Source organism: Carcharhinus amblyrhynchos, chromosome 13, assembly GCF_965287045.1.
Source record: "Carcharhinus amblyrhynchos chromosome 13, sCarAmb.v2.hapA, whole genome shotgun sequence".
Lineage (NCBI taxonomy): Eukaryota > Metazoa > Chordata > Chondrichthyes > Carcharhiniformes > Carcharhinidae > Carcharhinus > Carcharhinus amblyrhynchos.
This window is the reverse complement of record NC_137336.1, coordinates 45,027,830-45,045,394: the sequence shown is the minus strand read 5'-3', so window position 1 is coordinate 45,045,394 and position 17,565 is coordinate 45,027,830.

Here is a 17,565-nt window from a genome sequence, read left to right as displayed (position 1 = left end):
CAGTGCTGGAATTCATGGCGAAGTTCATGCACTTTTTAGATACCCTGGGAAGGAGGGTGTGAAGATGGAAGAGATTAGTTCATTATCACTTTTAGTGCCTCTTATTAATGAAAATATTTTTGTATGTTGTGTTTTGTTGCAAACTATTTAATTCCTTGCTGATTTACTCAAACAGATAATTAAGCCTTGCATCATCATGTAGGGACAATGAAGTCTGGTGTAATCTGAGTGTAAACTTCACCTCTGGAGTGAATGTTAAGCAGCCAATTGCAGATTAGCCACATTGCTGGTTTCCAGTTTGCACTGTAGGACCCTTCATGGGTGCCATCCTGAATTTAGGGGCAGATAGCATGACTATAAACTGTACAATCAGACAACTACATTTAATACATTTGTCAGCACAGAAGTGTGTCAGCTAACTATGGATGTATGTTTGAAAGTATTGTGATTAATGCTGTGTGGATCTTCTATAGCTGCTTCAAATTTGGAGAGGCGCAAAAGTTGAATGTGGTTGTATTGTTTGTAATCGCTGCATAGTTTTTCAGGAAAAATATCTTCACTGATGTGCTCCTATTTCCTCTTTGATGAAGTACAGACCTCTCATGCAGATCTCCTTATCAAGCTCTTCAAAGGTTATGCTCTTCTCCTTGTTAAGCACAACCTGCAAATTCTTCAGCAAGCAAAAGAAGGTGCATTGGCAATTCCATCCCTGAGCCTTTGAACCACATATTGTGAGTTTGGATAGATATGCCCTGATTGTCTCAGTTGCTCAGACACTTAAATGCAAATCTAGCTTTAGTAAATGAAAATCTCCACACCTTTTCCCTGGCTCTGGTCATCGATAGTCAAACTGCATATCCAACTGCCTCTTGGAATCACTCATGTTTCGGCTATTACTACCCTTGCTTTATAAGAAAGGGTCTTCCTCATGTCCTTCCTGTAGCTTTTACCCCAAAACCTTAAATTTGTGTTTTCAAGTCCTTGTGCCATCAACTAACGGAAACAGCTTTTCTTTGTCTGCCTTATTTAAAGCTGTCATAATCTCTCTTTAATCGCCTTTACTCCACGAACACAACTCTCTCGCAATTCCCTCATCCTTAGAGCCAATCTGATAAACCTCCACTGCACCTTCTCAAGGACAGTCACATACTTTCGAACATGTGGTGATTGGAACAGGACATGATATTCCAGTCGTGGCTGAAGCAGAACTTAAAAAGGTCCAGCATTATTTCCCTGCTTTTTTTCTAAAGTCATTTGTGGGACATGAGTGCCAACATTTATTGCCCATTCCTAGTTGCCCTTGAGAAGGTAGTGGTGAGCTGCCTTCTTGAATCACTGCAGTCCCCACATACTGCAGGTTGTCGCACAATGCCATTAGAGAATGAATTCCAGGATTTTGACCCCATGACTGTGGAGTATCAGCGATATATTTCCAAGGCAAAACGGCGAGGAGGGGAACTTGCAGGTGGTGGTGTTCCCATGTATCTGCTGTCCTTGTCTTTCGAGATGGATGTGATCGTGATTTTGGAACGTGCTGTCTAAGGATCTTCAGTGAATTGCTGCCGTGCTTCGTATAGGTAGTACACACTGCTGCTACTGAGTGTTGATGGTGGAAGGAGTGGATGTTTGTGCTTTTGTAATCAGAGCCTCTATTATTGAAGTACAAGATTTCGTATGGTTTGTTTTGTGTATTTGGAGAATGACACTCAGGAACATTTGAAAAACTTCATTGTGGTGTGTTTTCCCTCATACCTGCTGCTTCTCTGTTTCCTGCTTAGATCGGAGAAACTATGAAGCTGGGCTAGCGCTTAATATAAAAAAGGATAGCAAGAGTTTTTATAAATATATAAAAAGGAAGCGGCTGGCTAGGGTGAATGTTGGTCCTTTAGAGGATGAGAAAGGGGACCTAGTGGTAGGGGATGGGGATATGGCTAAGGTATTGAATAACTTTTTTGTTTCTGTCTTCACGGAGGAGGACATGAATAATTTGCCGGGTGTTAGCGATGGAAAGGTGGTAGGACTGGAGGGTCTTAATGATATTACTGTTACTAGAGAGGCGGTGCTCGACAGACTGGAGGGCCTGATTGTGGACAAGTCCCCAGGACTGGATGGAATGCATCCGAGGGTTCTGAAAGAAACGGCGGAGGTGATAGTGGATGCCTTGGTGGTTATTTTCCAGATGTCGCTGGATTCCGGGGAAGTGCCGGATGATTGGAAAATGGCTAATGTTATGCCCTTGTTTAAGAAGGGTGCCAGGCAAAAGGCGGGGAATTATAGGCCGGTTAGTTTAACGTCTGTGGTAGATAAAATGTTAGAATCTGTCATTAAGGAGGAAATTGCGAGGCATCTTGAAGGGAATTGCTTGATAGAGCAGACGCAGCACAGTTTCATTAAAGGGAAGTCGTGTCTGACAAATTTACTGGAGTTCTATGAGGATGTGACTAGGGCGGTGGATAGAGGAGAGCCGGTGGATGTGGTCTTTCTAGATTTTCAGAAGGCGTTCGACAAAGTACCTCACAAGAGGTTATTGCAGAAGGTCGAGGGACATGGAGTTGGGGGTAGGGTGTTAGTGTGGATAGAGGATTGGTTGTCAAATAGGAGGCAGAGAGTGGGGGTCAACGGGTGCTATTCAGATTGGCGGATGGTGACTAGTGGAGTGCCCCAGGGGTCGGTGCTGGGGCCTCAGCTTTTTACCATTTATATAGATGATCTGGAGGAGGGAACCGAGTGTAGGGTGTCGAAATTTGCTGATGACACCAAGACTGGGGGAACGGCAAATTGTGCGGAGGGTGTGGAGAGTCTGCAGAAGGATCTAGATAGGCTGGGCGAATGGGCCAGGAAATGGCAAATGGAATTTAATGTTGGCAAGTGTGAGGTGGTCCACTTTGGTAGGAAGAATGGTAGGAAGGACTATTGCTTACGGGGCGAAAAACTGCAGCAGGCGACGGTGCAGAGGGACCTCGGGGTCCTTGTGCATGAGTCGCAAAAACCCAGCTTGCAGGTGCAGCAGGTGGTCAGGAAGGCGAATGGGATGCTGGCCTTCATAGCGAGGGGGATTGAATATAAAAGTAGGGAGGTCTTGCTGCAGCTGTATAGGGCATTGGTGAGGCCGCAGCTGGAGTACTGTGTGCAGTTTTGGGCGCCGCACCTGCGCAAAGATATTTTGGCCTTGGAGGGAGTGCAGCGGAGGTTTACTAGGCTGATACCGGAGTTGAGGGGGTTGAGCTATGAGGAGAGGCTGAATAAACTGGGCTTGTACTCGTTAGAGTTTAGAAGAATGAGGGGAGATCTCATTGAGATGTATAAGATGATGAATGGGATGGATAGGATAGAGGTGGAGAGACTCTTCCCGCTCAAAAAAGACAGTAGGACTAGGGGGCACAGCCTCAAGATAAAAGGGGGGCGGTTTAGAACGGAGTTGAGGAGGAACTTCTTCACTCAAAGGGTGATGAATCTCTGGAATTCTCTGCCCGTTGAAGTGGTGGAGGCTGCCTCGCTAAATATTTTTAAGACGCGGGTTGATGGGTTTTTGATAAGAGAGGGGATTAAGGGTTATGGGGAGAGGGCAGGAAAGTGGAACTGAGCAGCGACAGATCAGCCATGATCTTATTGAATGGCGGGGCAGGCTCGAAGGGCTAGATGGCCTACTCCTGCTCCTATTTCTTATGTTCTTATGTATTGTACTAATTCCTTGCATACATTACTACAGCAAGGCTCTACAGTAAACCAAAGGGGGCAAATGTATGACATTTTCCTAACTAATCTCTCAACATGTCCTGCCAGCTTTAAAAATCTATGCTCATGGATACCTAGACTCCCCTTTAGAAGTTATATTGCCTCCACTTCCCATTTCCACCAAAACATATCTCGCGTTAAATTCCATCTGCTCATTCTTCTAGTTGGTGTCGTTGATTGGTATTATTGGGTGAAATTTCCCTTTCTAGAGATTCAGTGCGATTGTGGGCTGGAAAGTTATTGAGATTCCCTCTAGGTGTTAAGACTGTTTAATCCGCACAATCTTCCACTTTTCAATTCATCAATCATGCATTGGTGAGGGGGGTCATCAAATCTCAGGGTGGGTCGGACAGGGATTCGCCTGTCCTGCCCTTACCCCATGGGGTTGACACTGTATTTAAATGGCATCCACACAGATATTCACTCTGGTCTAGTGTATTGTTTCATTCTGTTCTCAATAACACCCAAACCTTATGAATTATAATTCAGCAAGGCCTCCTTAGGGTTCTCTTCTAGTCAATGCAGACAAAGGTCTTCTTTCCTTGAGATGGGAGCTGGAGGTCTTCCCATGTAACCATGCTGGTTTGGGTGGAGGTCACTAAGAAGGTCAGCACCTGTGTCTGAGAAAAAAATAGGACTACCCTGCAGTGCAGGAAAAAAAAAACGGTCAGGCATGCTGTACTGGGGTAAGTAAAACTTCTATCACTCCAAACTCACATTTTCATAAGGACATTGGGCAGTCTAAGGGTTAAAGTCCATAGGGATGTCACACACAACCAGCAGGTGGGCCATCAACACTACATCGCCACTTTAAGACCGCCATCTTACGTAAATATTTCACAAAAGGCATCTTAATCCCTTACTGGGGAAGGCTCAGTGAAAACAACAGGTGTGCATGCTTCTGAACGCTCTTTCATCCATAGTACTCATATTCAACCCACCTGTGTTAAAACAGCCTAAGATTTCTCACAACAGAAGGGAGAGAGGGCAGACTGGAGGGGACATCCTCACGTTGAGGACACTCACCGCCCACGAGAAACAAATACCAGAGTATGCTGGAAAGGATAGAGATCATTCCTTGGCAGAAGATGAGATAACCTCCGCAGACAAACCATTGAGGGTCTGTCCAGTATACATCAGTCAATGTAGGATCATAGAATTCTACAGTGCAGAAGGAGGCCATTCATCCCATCAAGTCTGTACCCACTGCAATCCCACCCAGGCCCTATCCCCACAACTCCATGCATTTAGCCTAGCTAGTCCCCCTGATACTAACAGACAATTAACCTTGGCCTAATCTGGACAGACATGCAGACAATAACTGTGAGTGATTTATAATGTTGGGGATTGCTAGTCAATCACTAATTATCTCTCCCTCCATTCCAACTTCCAGAAAGAAAAGGCAAAGACCATCATCAAGCAAGCATTGCAACTATGGCCTCCAGTCTGGCTCAGATGAGTTTGCTGCACACTTACTGGAGATCTTCACCAACACAGATACACACCTTTCAGAGAGTCTTAGTTCTAGAGTAGGTCAGGACCACATCCTGGTGATTACCTAATGGAGACATATCCACAGCTGACAAAGCCAATGTCTCTGAGGCTCAAAGGATTGCTGGAGATCAGGCCCTTGCTGTATCCCAGTCTGGTGGGCATCTCCGACTGGCCCAGAGAGGAATATTAAAGATGCAATGGGGAAAACCAATCAGACTTGTCCGAGGCCGTCAGCAGGTCAGGATGGAGGAGTCTATTCCCATTCTGTCTGATGTCGTGGCTCCTGCGAGTGCCTCGAAGTCTCCATGAGAATGTTGGCAGCTGCCTTGGAGACTCAGATTCAGCACTTTCTGTCAGATTTGCACATGGACCAAAACACCATTGCTCTAGCCATAGCAATGGTTAGGCAAGAAGAGAACAGGTCATCTTGACAGCCCTCCAGGCAGCCTTTCTCCAGGTGTCATGGAGGGGTGATTGGACACCAAATGGAGGAGGGGTGGCATCCAAACCCCTGGTCATCCACACAGGACACTCCAAGTGTACCTTGCTGTTCCAAATGCCCTCTGCCAGTGACCCCATCAACTCTAATAGGACAGGCCAAGGAGAGTGCACCTGCCCACCAAAGCCATTTCAGATTACAGGACATAGCAGTCAGCAAGCCACCTCCACCTCTGCTGTGTAGCAATTGTAATAAAAAAATTAAGAAGTTTTAAATTCAGAATGAGCGTTCATTCATTGTATATGATCTACAATATTGTAAATGTATTTCTCATGTATCCTTCTCCTAGTCTCAGGGGCTGAATGGCTAATCAATGCTGTGCAAGATCCCACTTTCATTCAAGGGTCCAAAATGGAACATCCTCTTTATCTTCCACCTGGTTCCTCAGTTCGTTAAATCTCAGTCAATGTCATCACGATGAATTACCTTCTGCAACATGAACAAAGATTCTTCCTATATGAAAATGATGGTTGGACAATATATATGTGAGCTCTGTATCTTAGTCAGACATTATTTGGCCTCAGGAGAATAGTTCAACAAGGTTAGTGATTACCATGATGCTGTTATACTGTGTTCTGTGGTTTGTAGATATAACTAGTATTTGCCATGACTAATATTGGAGTCTTTTCTCTGATGTGCACTTTGTAGTGGTGTTTTAGGACAGAGAGTTTTTGGGAAAAGTAGTATTTGTTATCGAGCACAATAGGTTTAAATGCCTCCTTGCAGCATATTTGTGTCTCCATGTTCTCATTCTCCCCGTGTGTGATTCTGAATGACAAAATTGGTTCCATTGGATGACATTGAAGTGTCTGTTAGAGAGGAATGAGTGTGTGATGCAGAGATATGTGCACTTCCTGATGGAACCATCTACTTATCAGTTTGGAACTTACTTTGTTCCTGAAAAGCTGCAGGGAATCTTTCTGTAAAGAACAGCATGCAACTCGATATGGAATTAATTGCAGGACTGTACACTCATTGACTCAGGATAGATAGAAAGGATTGACCTTTGTGAGATGGACAATGTCAAAGACTGTAATGCTATCAAAGCAATGTATTGGGTCCATCTCCTGAGGGCTCAGTAGAATCTATGAAAGGATTTTTTCAGCTTGTTTTTCAAACTACATAATTCCTTGGTGAATATGAAAATGGTGTTGCTGACTTTTGTGTATGAGACTCGCTTCAACCTCTCCCCTATCACACATCAAGTTCCTCCTATTCTCCTCCTTACTCATTGCCTTCTAATTCCACTTTCCCCTGTCACTATCCAGCCTCCCCATTACCATTTAACCCCATCACTGGCCATGTGGATATTTCTGTCCTCCCCTCCAAATCCTTCAATGTTGATGTCCCTATGTCACATGTTGACCAGGCCTCTCCTCTTCTCCAAGTGTACCTTGGAGGGCATACACGTCCTTACTTTATGGGACCACCCATCCTCCAACATGAGACCATTCAGCACCCCCACATGAATTTTCTGCTACCAATTTACAGGATCCAAATGCTTTCCCTGAACATTATTGTGCCCTCTGCCATGACTTAAACCCCTAGGACTAAATGCCTTAGGTGACTCACCAATTCCTGCACACCATATTATGCATGACCATCTCCCACCGAAGACCCAGACCAAGCCAAGATCCAGGTCAGGCTCTCCAATGATGCATGGCCTCAGCCCCAGAACAGATTCTAACAGTCTTTTAACTCCTGCCCCTGGACAGTCTTTCACTACCCCACTCTGTTCCTTGAGCGCTAGACCCCTCGCACCCCCCTGCCCCCAGTCCTGTCTCCGTCTCTCCCCTCCCCACAGGTCTTGCCTCCCATGCCCAACCTAAGTACAGCTTGTGAGACAAGCACCAGATATCTGGCAGCTACAATCTTAAAGTTAGGTAAAAGCAACATCCCCTGACTTGTAGGTGAACTGAAACTGCCAAGTCCACATCACTTATAAACAGTGTGGATATAATTCTAATTATCTGCTGGTAGGGCACTTAATATGGAGGGGGAATGTAATTCCTGTGACCATTGTTGAGAGCTGTGCTGAGTATTATATATTTATTCATTCATTCATAAAACATGGGCGTCACTGGCTGGCCAGCATTTATTACCCATCCCTAGTTGCCCAAGGGCAGCTGAGGGTCAACCATATTGCTGCGGCTCTGGAGTCATATATAGGTAAGGACTGCAGATTTCCTTCCCTAAAGGACATAAGTGAACCAGATGGGTTTTTCCGACAATCGACAATAGTTTCATGGTCGTTTTTAATTTCAGATTTTTTTAAAATTGATTCAATTTCACCAGGCATCATGGAGCGATTTGAATCCAGATCTCCAGAACGTTAGCTGAGTTTCTGGATTAATAGTCCAGTGATAACAGCACTAGGCCATCGCAATTGGATATTTCTTGTAAATGGCATTAACGCACAGACGGTGAGTAGCTGCTGGAAGTTGGCAGCGTAAGCAGATTGTGACATTCATTTGTCGCAAGTGTTGTTATTTCACTGTTGAATCAGGGAGGTCACTGCGTCCTGTTTGAGGCTCGTGAATCTAGTGTGTAACCTACCCAGGTATGTCAGCACATCTATAACAAAGGCCATACTGCCATATGAAGTGTGATGCAGTGACACAGACTATTAGCTTGCTGAAACAATGCTTCTGCTGCCTGGACCTGGCTTTATTTTATATCATCTCTTTTAAACAGTTACCATTAATAATGTGCGCTTCTCTAATTGGCAGATTGGTAAAATTCATGGATAAAGGATCACTTGTGAAACAAACGATAGAATCCCTACAGTACACAAGGAGACCACTTGGCCCATCGAGTCTGCACCGACTCGCTGATAGAGTATACTACCCAGGTACTCTCCCCATAACCCCACAGATGTACCATGGCTCATCCATCTAACCCACAAATCTTAGGACACTAAGGGACAATTTAGCATGGCCAATCCACCCAAACTGCACATAATTTTGGACAGTGGGAGGAAACCGGAGGTAACCCGCACAGACACGGTGAAGATATACAAACTCAGCACAGCTGCTCGCCCAATCTAGGTCTCTGGGTTGTGAGGCAGCAGTGCTATCATGCCACCCAAATTGATTGGGGAAGAGGTATGATATAATATGAAACAGTATTAGGAAGTATAGATGGAGTTCACGTGGCTAGACCAAATGCTTGAGAAGTGTCACAAAGTATTTTTAAGGAGGGGAAAAGGGAGATGAAGAGGCTAATGAATGAAATTCTAGAATTTAGGGTCTGGACAACTTGGTCGACAATAATGGCATGTTCCAAATCAGAGGTACGCAAGTCAGAAGTGTGCAGAGCTCTCTGAAGAGATATCGTTGAATGGGAGCAAGTTACAGAGATTGTGGGGGGGCGGGGGGGGCGGGGGGCGCAGATGCTAGTGAGGTCATGGGTGGATTTCAAATAAGAATGAAAATTTTAAAATTGAAACTCAGCATTGCTGAACAGGAGCCAGTGCAAATCAGTGAACAAAAAGGCAGCTTATGGACAGAACTTTTAAGTTGGAATCCAGGCACAGAGGTTTACATAAATTCTAATTAGCTTCACTATTCAAATTAAACTGCCTTTATGCAGCTGGAGGCTGACTGGAAATTCCTGTTCCCATCTATTCAGCTACTAGAAATGTGGAAGGCAATCCATTGTTTAAAAAAAACTCTGCCTCATTTTCACATGGGTAATATTTACACTTAATTCAACTAAACAAAGAATGAATGCTATAGTGGCATTGTCTCTCCAAGATTAAGGTTCTGACGCAATCTTACTTAACAACATATGCCAGTGCACAGGTGTTTTATATATATCCAGAACTAACAACCCTCGGCTTCAACACAAAATATAAGGGGCTATCAAATAAATATAATTATATATTAAAGAGTATAATGATGCACTAGATACATATTTTCATTGTAACTTCATTGCAGCGTTAATGTAAATCTACTTGTGACACTCATCAACTTTTAAAAATTACATAAGAACATAAGAACATAAGAAATAGGAGCAGGAGTAGGCCATCTAGCCCTTCGAGCCTGCCCCGCCATTCAATAAGATCATGGCTGATCTGTCGTGGCTCAGTTCCACTTTCCCGCCCTCTCCCCATAACTCTTAATCCCTTCTCTTATCAAAAACCCATCAACCCGCTTCTTAAAAATATTTAGCGAGGCAGCCTCCACCACTTCAACGGGCAGAGAATTCCAGAGATTCACCACCCTTTGAGTGAAGAAGTTCCTCCTCAACTCCGTTCTAAACCGCCTCCCCTTTATCTTGAGGCTGTGCCCCCTAGTCCTACTGTCTTTTTTGAGCGGGAAGAGTCTCTCCACCTCTATCCTATCCATCCCATTCATCATCTTATACGTCTCAATGAGATCTCCCCTCATTCTTCTAAACTCTAACGAGTACAAGCCTAGTTTATTCAGCCTCTCCTCATAGCTCAATCCCCTCAACTCCGGTATCAGCCTAGTAAACCTCCTCTGCACTCCCTCCAGGGCCAAAATATCCTTGCGCAGGTGCGGCGCCCAAAACTGCACACAGTACTCCAGCTGCGGCCTCACCAATGCCCTATACAGCTGCAGCAAGACCTCCCTACTTTTATATTCAATCCCCCTCGCTATGAAGGCCAGCATCCCATTCGCCTTCCTGACCACCTGCTGCACCTGCAAGCTAGGTTTTTGCGACTCATGCACAAGGACCCCGAGGTCCCTCTGCACCGTCGCCTGCTGCAGTTTTTCGCCACTTAAGTAATAGTCCTTCCTACCATTCTTCCTACCAAAGTGGACCACCTCACACTTGCCAACATTAAATTCCATTTGCCATTTCCTGGCCCATTCGCCCAGCCTATCTAGATCCTTCTGCAGACTCTCCACACCCTCCGCACAATTTGCCGTTCCCCCAATCTTGGTGTCATCAGCAAATTTCGACACCCTGCACTCGGTTCCCTCCTCCAGATCATCTATATAAATGGTAAATAGCTGAGGCCCCAGCACCGACCCCTGGGGCACCCCACTAGTCACCATCCGCCAATCCGAATAGCACCCATTGACCCCCACTCTCTGCCTCCTATTTGACAACCAATCCTCTATCCACGCTAACACCCTACCCCCAACTCCATGTCCCCTGACCTTCTGCAATAACCTCTTGTGAGGTACCTTGTCAAACGCCTTCTGAAAATCCAGAAAGACCACATCCACCGGCTCTCCTCTATCCACTGCCCTAGACACATCCTCATAGAACTCCAGTAAATTTGTCAGACACGACTTCCCTTTAATGAAACCGTGTTGCGTCCGCCCTATCAAGCAATTCCCTTCAAGATGCCTCGCAATTTCCTGCTTAATGATGGATTCTAACATTTTACCTACCACAGACGTTAAACTAACCGGCCTATAATTCCCCGCCTTTTGCCTGGCACCCTTCTTAAACAACGGCGTAACATTAGCCGTTTTCCAATCTTCCGGCACTTCCCCAGAATCCAGCGACGTCTGGAAAATAACCACCAAGGCATCCACTATCACCTCCGCCATTTCTTTCAGAACCCTCGGATGCATTCCATCCGGTCCTGGGGACTTGTCCACAATCAGCCCCTCCAGTCTGTCGAGCACCACCTCTCTAGTAACAGTAATGTCATTAAGACCCTCCATTCCTACCACCTTTCCATCGCTAACACCCGGCAAATTATTCACGTCCTCCTCCGTGAAGACAGAAACAAAAAAGTTAATCTATATTATATGAATAACACTCAAGACAAGTCATAAAATTAGAAAAAAGGAAAGTTGAGACGCCTAATGTAATGATCCTTTTAATATCCCCCTTTTGCAAGTTCACGCAGAGGTCCTCATGAACCCAGCACTTGACATGGATCCTGACTACTGAGCTGTGCTGGCCTCTGGTGGTGATTCTTAAAAATCACTCAGTCAGCTGCTTTTAAAATGGTCACAGCTGACGCCTGTGGAGAATCTTATCTCGTTGGAGGGTGAGATATGGTTGCTTGATGCATTTCATTCACACCAGTCAGGAAAGAATAATAGTTGCATAAAGAAGTACCTTTAAAAACAAATGGATACCAAGATTGTTTACCCACAGAATCAAGAACAGCTTCTTCCCATCAGACTTTTGAATGGACCCACCATACGCTTAGCTGATCTTTCTCTACGCCGTAGCTGTAACTGCAACATTACATTCCGCAACCTCTCCCTTCCTTCTCCCCTATGTACTCTGTGAATGGAAAGTTTTGTCTGTACAGCATGCAAGAAATTTTCGCTATACCCCCAATACATGTGAGAATAATAAATCAAATCAAAATCAAAGATAGTTTGTTGTCAGTAGAAAGAGTAGACTCACCAATACTTTCTCACTGGCAATTAGCGATGGATAAAAAAATGTTGGACTTAACTTCACATCGCAAGAACAAATAAACAAAAGCAACATTTTGACAATGGCTTTGGTGAAGTGGGAGCAATTTAGTCAATGTGGATGTTGTGAAATGGGGTGCACCTCTATTCCAGGTAGCTAAGATGATAATTTGGTTAAATCAGTTACAGTCTAGAATTTTCTGGCTGCAGTTCCAGTTCAAAATATTGCCAGACACACAATCCAGTAGATAACCACCAGCAGAGCTTTATTAAATTAGGGAACAAATAACAAGAGACAGGCTAGGAAGCATCTTGTTAAAAATTGCACAGGTGAAATGTTTTCTGAATATTAGAGCTAATAAAAGATAAAACTTGAACCTGGATTAACAATCCATGTGTGTGAACAGCATTAGGAAAAATGTTTATAACAAATAAATGCTCCTGAAGCTGCATGAGGAAGTATACAGCTGAGGCTTTTTTTTCTAATTGAACATTAATCTTTGTGACCTCTCGTTGCCTGATATTATCTCATTAATTATACAGATTTTGTAGTGAAGCTGTCTCTTCGTTTTCTCATAAACAAAACATCCAGGTACTCTTCATCTAGACCAGAATCTTCCAACACATATGGCATTTCCCCTCCTTCCTCTTCAAATTCTGCTTTAAGGGAAAAAAATACAACATCAAAGAGGTATTGCAAACTTTTTTTCAAATAATAGATGAGATGTGACAATGCAATAAGAAAAAAACTTGTTGGTAATTATGTTCAATACTATTTGAAAAAGAGAGAACTCTCTCTCAACTATCGTTACCCTGATCAAATTCTACCACACAGGTCAAGATGTTCAATTTTTACGTACTTTTGGATGTGCCACACCTGATACCTTGTAATCTAGTAGCTTTCCTTTTCTTTAAAAATCAAAGGGCAGCATGGTGACACGGTGGTTAGCACTACTGCCTCACAGTGCCAGGGACCCGGGTTCAATCCTCAGCTTGGGTCACTGTCTGTGTGGAGTTTGCACATTCTCCCTATGTCTGCGTAGGTTTCCTCCCACAGTCCAAAGCTGTGTGGGTTAGGTGGATTGGCCATTCTAAATTGTCCCTCAGTGTCGGGGTAAATGCATGGAGTTATGGGGATAGGGCCTGGGTGGGATTGTGCTTGCCACCGACTTGATGGGCCAAATGGGCCTCCTTCTGCACTTTAGGATTCTAAGATTCTACAAAAATATGAGGAAAACTTGCTCAACTGAGGAAAAAAAGCATAATTTGTGGAAAAAGAAAAGTTCATTCAATGGGTTTACCAAATGCCTCCACATAGATTATGTGGGGACTATTCTATGTATTTTTAAAAAATCCAGCAAATTACATAACCAATAAAAGCGACTTTATTGGTTTTAAAGAAAAAAAGTCATTGCATTCTGAAAACATTGGAGATTTTCTTTATTTATGCTTTTTTTTTAGTTTAAAAAAGTCAAGGAAACTTAAAAGGAAAGTTTTAATAGAGCAGTATCATCAACTATCAGCAGGAACATACATAGAATCATAGGGTCCCTGCAGGAGGACACTCGGCCCATTAAGCCAGCACTGACAACATCCCACCCTATCCCCATAACCCCACATAATTACCCTGCTAATCCTCCCGAAACTCGGGTCAATTTAGTATAGCCAATCAGCTTATCCTGCACATCTTTCAGACTGTGGGAAGAAACCCACACAGATACAGGGAGAACATGCAAACTCCACACAAACAGTGACCCACGGCAGGGATTGAACCCTGGTCCCTGGTGCTGTGAGGCAGCAGTGCTAACTACTGTGCCACCATGCCGCCCACAGTTATAGCAAAATGTGATGCAAACACAATCAGAAGAATTTCACTGCTGCTTAAAGCTCATAAAGCTGTTCCAATCTGTGCTGAAAAGAATGAATGCATTAAATGGAGAACTTAACTCATGGCTGAATTGTATATAGGACCAAAGAAGAAAATCTTACTTGTATTCCATTATTTTGCTCCTTGTCTGCAAGCAGACCGGAGAATGGATCTTGACAAAGTGGTACATGGGGAGAAAAGGACTGGGCTTAATTTTTCCAGTCTTGGAGGTGGTGGATTGGAAGTGCCAGGAAAATAATTTGGGAGCAACTTTGACACAGCTTCCTGAAGCATCCTTGCCAGTGGAGGAGCAGTTGCCCAGGATGGCCTAGAACCTAGACAATCTACCTGCTTAACAGAAACAGTCAGCCAATTTGCTGACTGAGATCACAATTAGTGGTGACGTAGAAGACCTGTGGACAATATGTCACTGGCAGCGCAGCCCCCTGCTTTGTGCAGAGGATGCCAGCCACTTAGAGGCAGCCTCCCTGTGGCAGGCTGGGTGTCCATTGGAGCCAGAGGCTCTGTACCCTAAGGTGGCAGGGTGGGGTGGAGGAAGGGGGGGTGGGTTGGGATAATGACATGAGCCACACCTCCAGGCCAAAGCTTGCCACCAATAGGGTTGTCCCTCCAATCAGATTGGCCTCTCTGAATTTTTGGTAAGGAGATTCCATTTTGAGGTGTACTTGTGTCCTCTAACTGCAGTGGCAGTATCCACCTCCCCATTGGGGCTGCCGAACCTCTACAACTGCCAGCCCTCTGATTGAAAGCTGTTGGGCTTTAACCTGGTGTTGTGAGACTTCTTACTGTGCCCGCCCCAGTCCAATGCCAGCATCTCCTTATCATGGGCTGGCAGTATCAGGGCCTCCCCACGTTTCTTAACAGGACAGCTAGTACACAGATGATCGATCAGGAGACTGCTCCCAAGAAAATAGCTCTGCTGGTCTGGATTTCTAGCAGGTATGGGCTTGGGACCCCCATTTCATTCCAAAGTTGGGGTCTTGAAACCAGTGGGGAGGTCATGCTCAATGATTTAGATCCTGGTGGACTGAATGGCCTGTTTATGTGCCGTAACAGTTTATAATTCTATCACAAAATATTGGACCTTCTGATGTGGGGAGATAAAGATTATTTGTAGAATTGCTAGAAGGAAAATTTCAATGCAAGTATTACACAGCGATTGTCATGACTGTGTAATATGAGAACATTCTAGTGTATTTATACACAACAGTGTCACCATCTGGATCATCAACAACAATGACATTAGGTGGAGGTCATAGCACAATGTAATCATACTTTTGTTTGAATCTATAGAACATAAGAACTAGGAGCAGGAGTAGGCCATCTAGCCCTTCGAGCCTGCCCCGCAATTCAATAAGATCGTGGCTGATCTGAAGTGGATCAGTTCCATTTTCCCGCTTTCTCCCCATAACCCTTAATTCCCCTGTCTGTCAAAAGCCTATCTACCTGTGACTTAAATATATTTAGCGAGGTAGCCTCCACCACTTCAACGGGCAGAGAATTCCAGAGATTCACCACCCTTTGAGTGAAGAAGTTCCTCCTCAACTCTGATTTAAATTGCCCCCCCTTATCTTGAGGCTGTGTCCTCTAGTCCTGCTATCCTTTCTAATCGGGAAGAATCTCTCTACCTCTACCCTATCCATCCCCTTCATTATCTTATATGTCTCTATAAGATCCCCCCTCATCCTTCCAAACTCCACAGACCCAGTCTATTTAGTCTCTCTTCATAGGCCAAACCCCTCATCTCTGATATCAGCCTAGTGAACCTCCTCTGCACTCCCCCCAAGGCCAATATATCCTTCCGCAAGTGCGGCAACCAAAACTGCACACAGTACTCCAGCTGCGGCCTCACCAGTGCCCTGTACAGTTGCAGCAAGACCTCCCTACTTTTATATTCTATCCCCCTCGCTATAAAGGCCAACATTCCATTTGCCTTCTTGATGACCTGCTGCACCTGCAGACTGGGTTTTTGCGACTCGTGCACAAGGACCCCCAGGTCCCTCTGCACCGTAACATGCTGCAGCTTTTCGCCTTTTAAATAATAATCCCTCCTACTATTATTTCTGCCAAAATGGATAACCTCACACTTGCTAACATTATACTCCATCTGCCAGGTCCTTGCCCACTCGCTCAGCCTATCCAGATCTCTCTGCAGTCTTTCCACACCCTCCACGCAATTTGCTTTTCCATTCATCTTCGTGTCATCAGCAAATTTCATCACCCTACACTCAGCCCCCTCCTCCAGATCATCTACATAAATGGTAAATAGTTGAGGCCCCAGCACCGATCCCTGCGGCACTCCACTACTCACCAACTGCCAACCAGAATAGTGTTAAACATGTTACAGCATGCAAAATCAATGTTTACATAGTGACTAGAATGTATCCCCGCTGGCTTTTGAGAGTGGCATTTGCAATGAAAGGTGTAAAATCGTAAGATAGTTTAGTTGAGAAGCAGCATTTAGGCCACCTTAATTCAAAATCTAGAAAGAGTGCGTAGTGCCTTCAATAGCACAGCCAATTGCTTCTCAACCAACTCCAAGTCTTTTGTGACCATTAATTTGCTCGGAATTCCACGTTACTCTTTGCATAAAGAACTTCCTGAAATCTGTCATAAATTTGCCTTTTGTTAAGTTGAAGCTGCCTGATTATTGCAATTTAACCTTATGTAGAGAATGATTATTTAGTACTTTTGCTATTTTAATATCTCCATAATATTGCTCCTTGGCCACTTCTGTCCAGCTCTGAACAGGCAGGTTTTTCTGATCTTGTGACAGCACTAAAGGATATTTGTCGACCGTGGATTTTAAAACAATCTAACAATTGCTGGGACATTTTTCCTGATATCTCTCAGATAGTGGCACGGAACATGAGTTTCCAGCCATGATTTCACACGTTGCTGAATCCCAATTCTAGTTGCGTCAGCAAAGATGCGGGTCATTTTTCCACCACAATAAGCGGGAAGTCAAAATTGTTATTATTGTCCACCTGTTGGCTGGAGGTTTCCAGCCATTCATGCCCCACTGCCACTGCCAGCGAAAAGGTTCAGCCAAATCTCCGTTCACTGTAGTGGGACTGGAGAATACCAGCTACAGGCAACATCGGCAAGTCCAGCCCATTCTATCCCCACAATCGCCTCATAGGATTTGGCATAATGGAGTGCTGATTATCTACATTCATAGTAAGAAATCTCACAACACCAGGTTAAAGTCCAACAGGTTTATTTGATAGCACAAGCCACTAGCTTTCGGAGCACTGCTCCTTCATCAGGTGAGTGGGACTTCTATACACAAACATGGCACATAAGACACAAACTCAATTTACAAAATCATGGTTGGAATGTTCTCATGTGTGTGGAACTTGGCTATCAGTCTCTGCTCAGCGAATCTGCATTGTCGTGTGTCATGAAGGCCGCCATAGAGAACGCTTACCTGAAGATCAGAGGCCAAATGCAACGATCTCGGGCATGGGGACAGCCTCAACCGGGATCTTGGGTTCATGTCACACTATCTGTAACCCCCACAATTTGCCTGGGCTTGCAAAATCTCACTAACTGTCCTGGCTGGAGACAATACACATCTCTTTAACCTA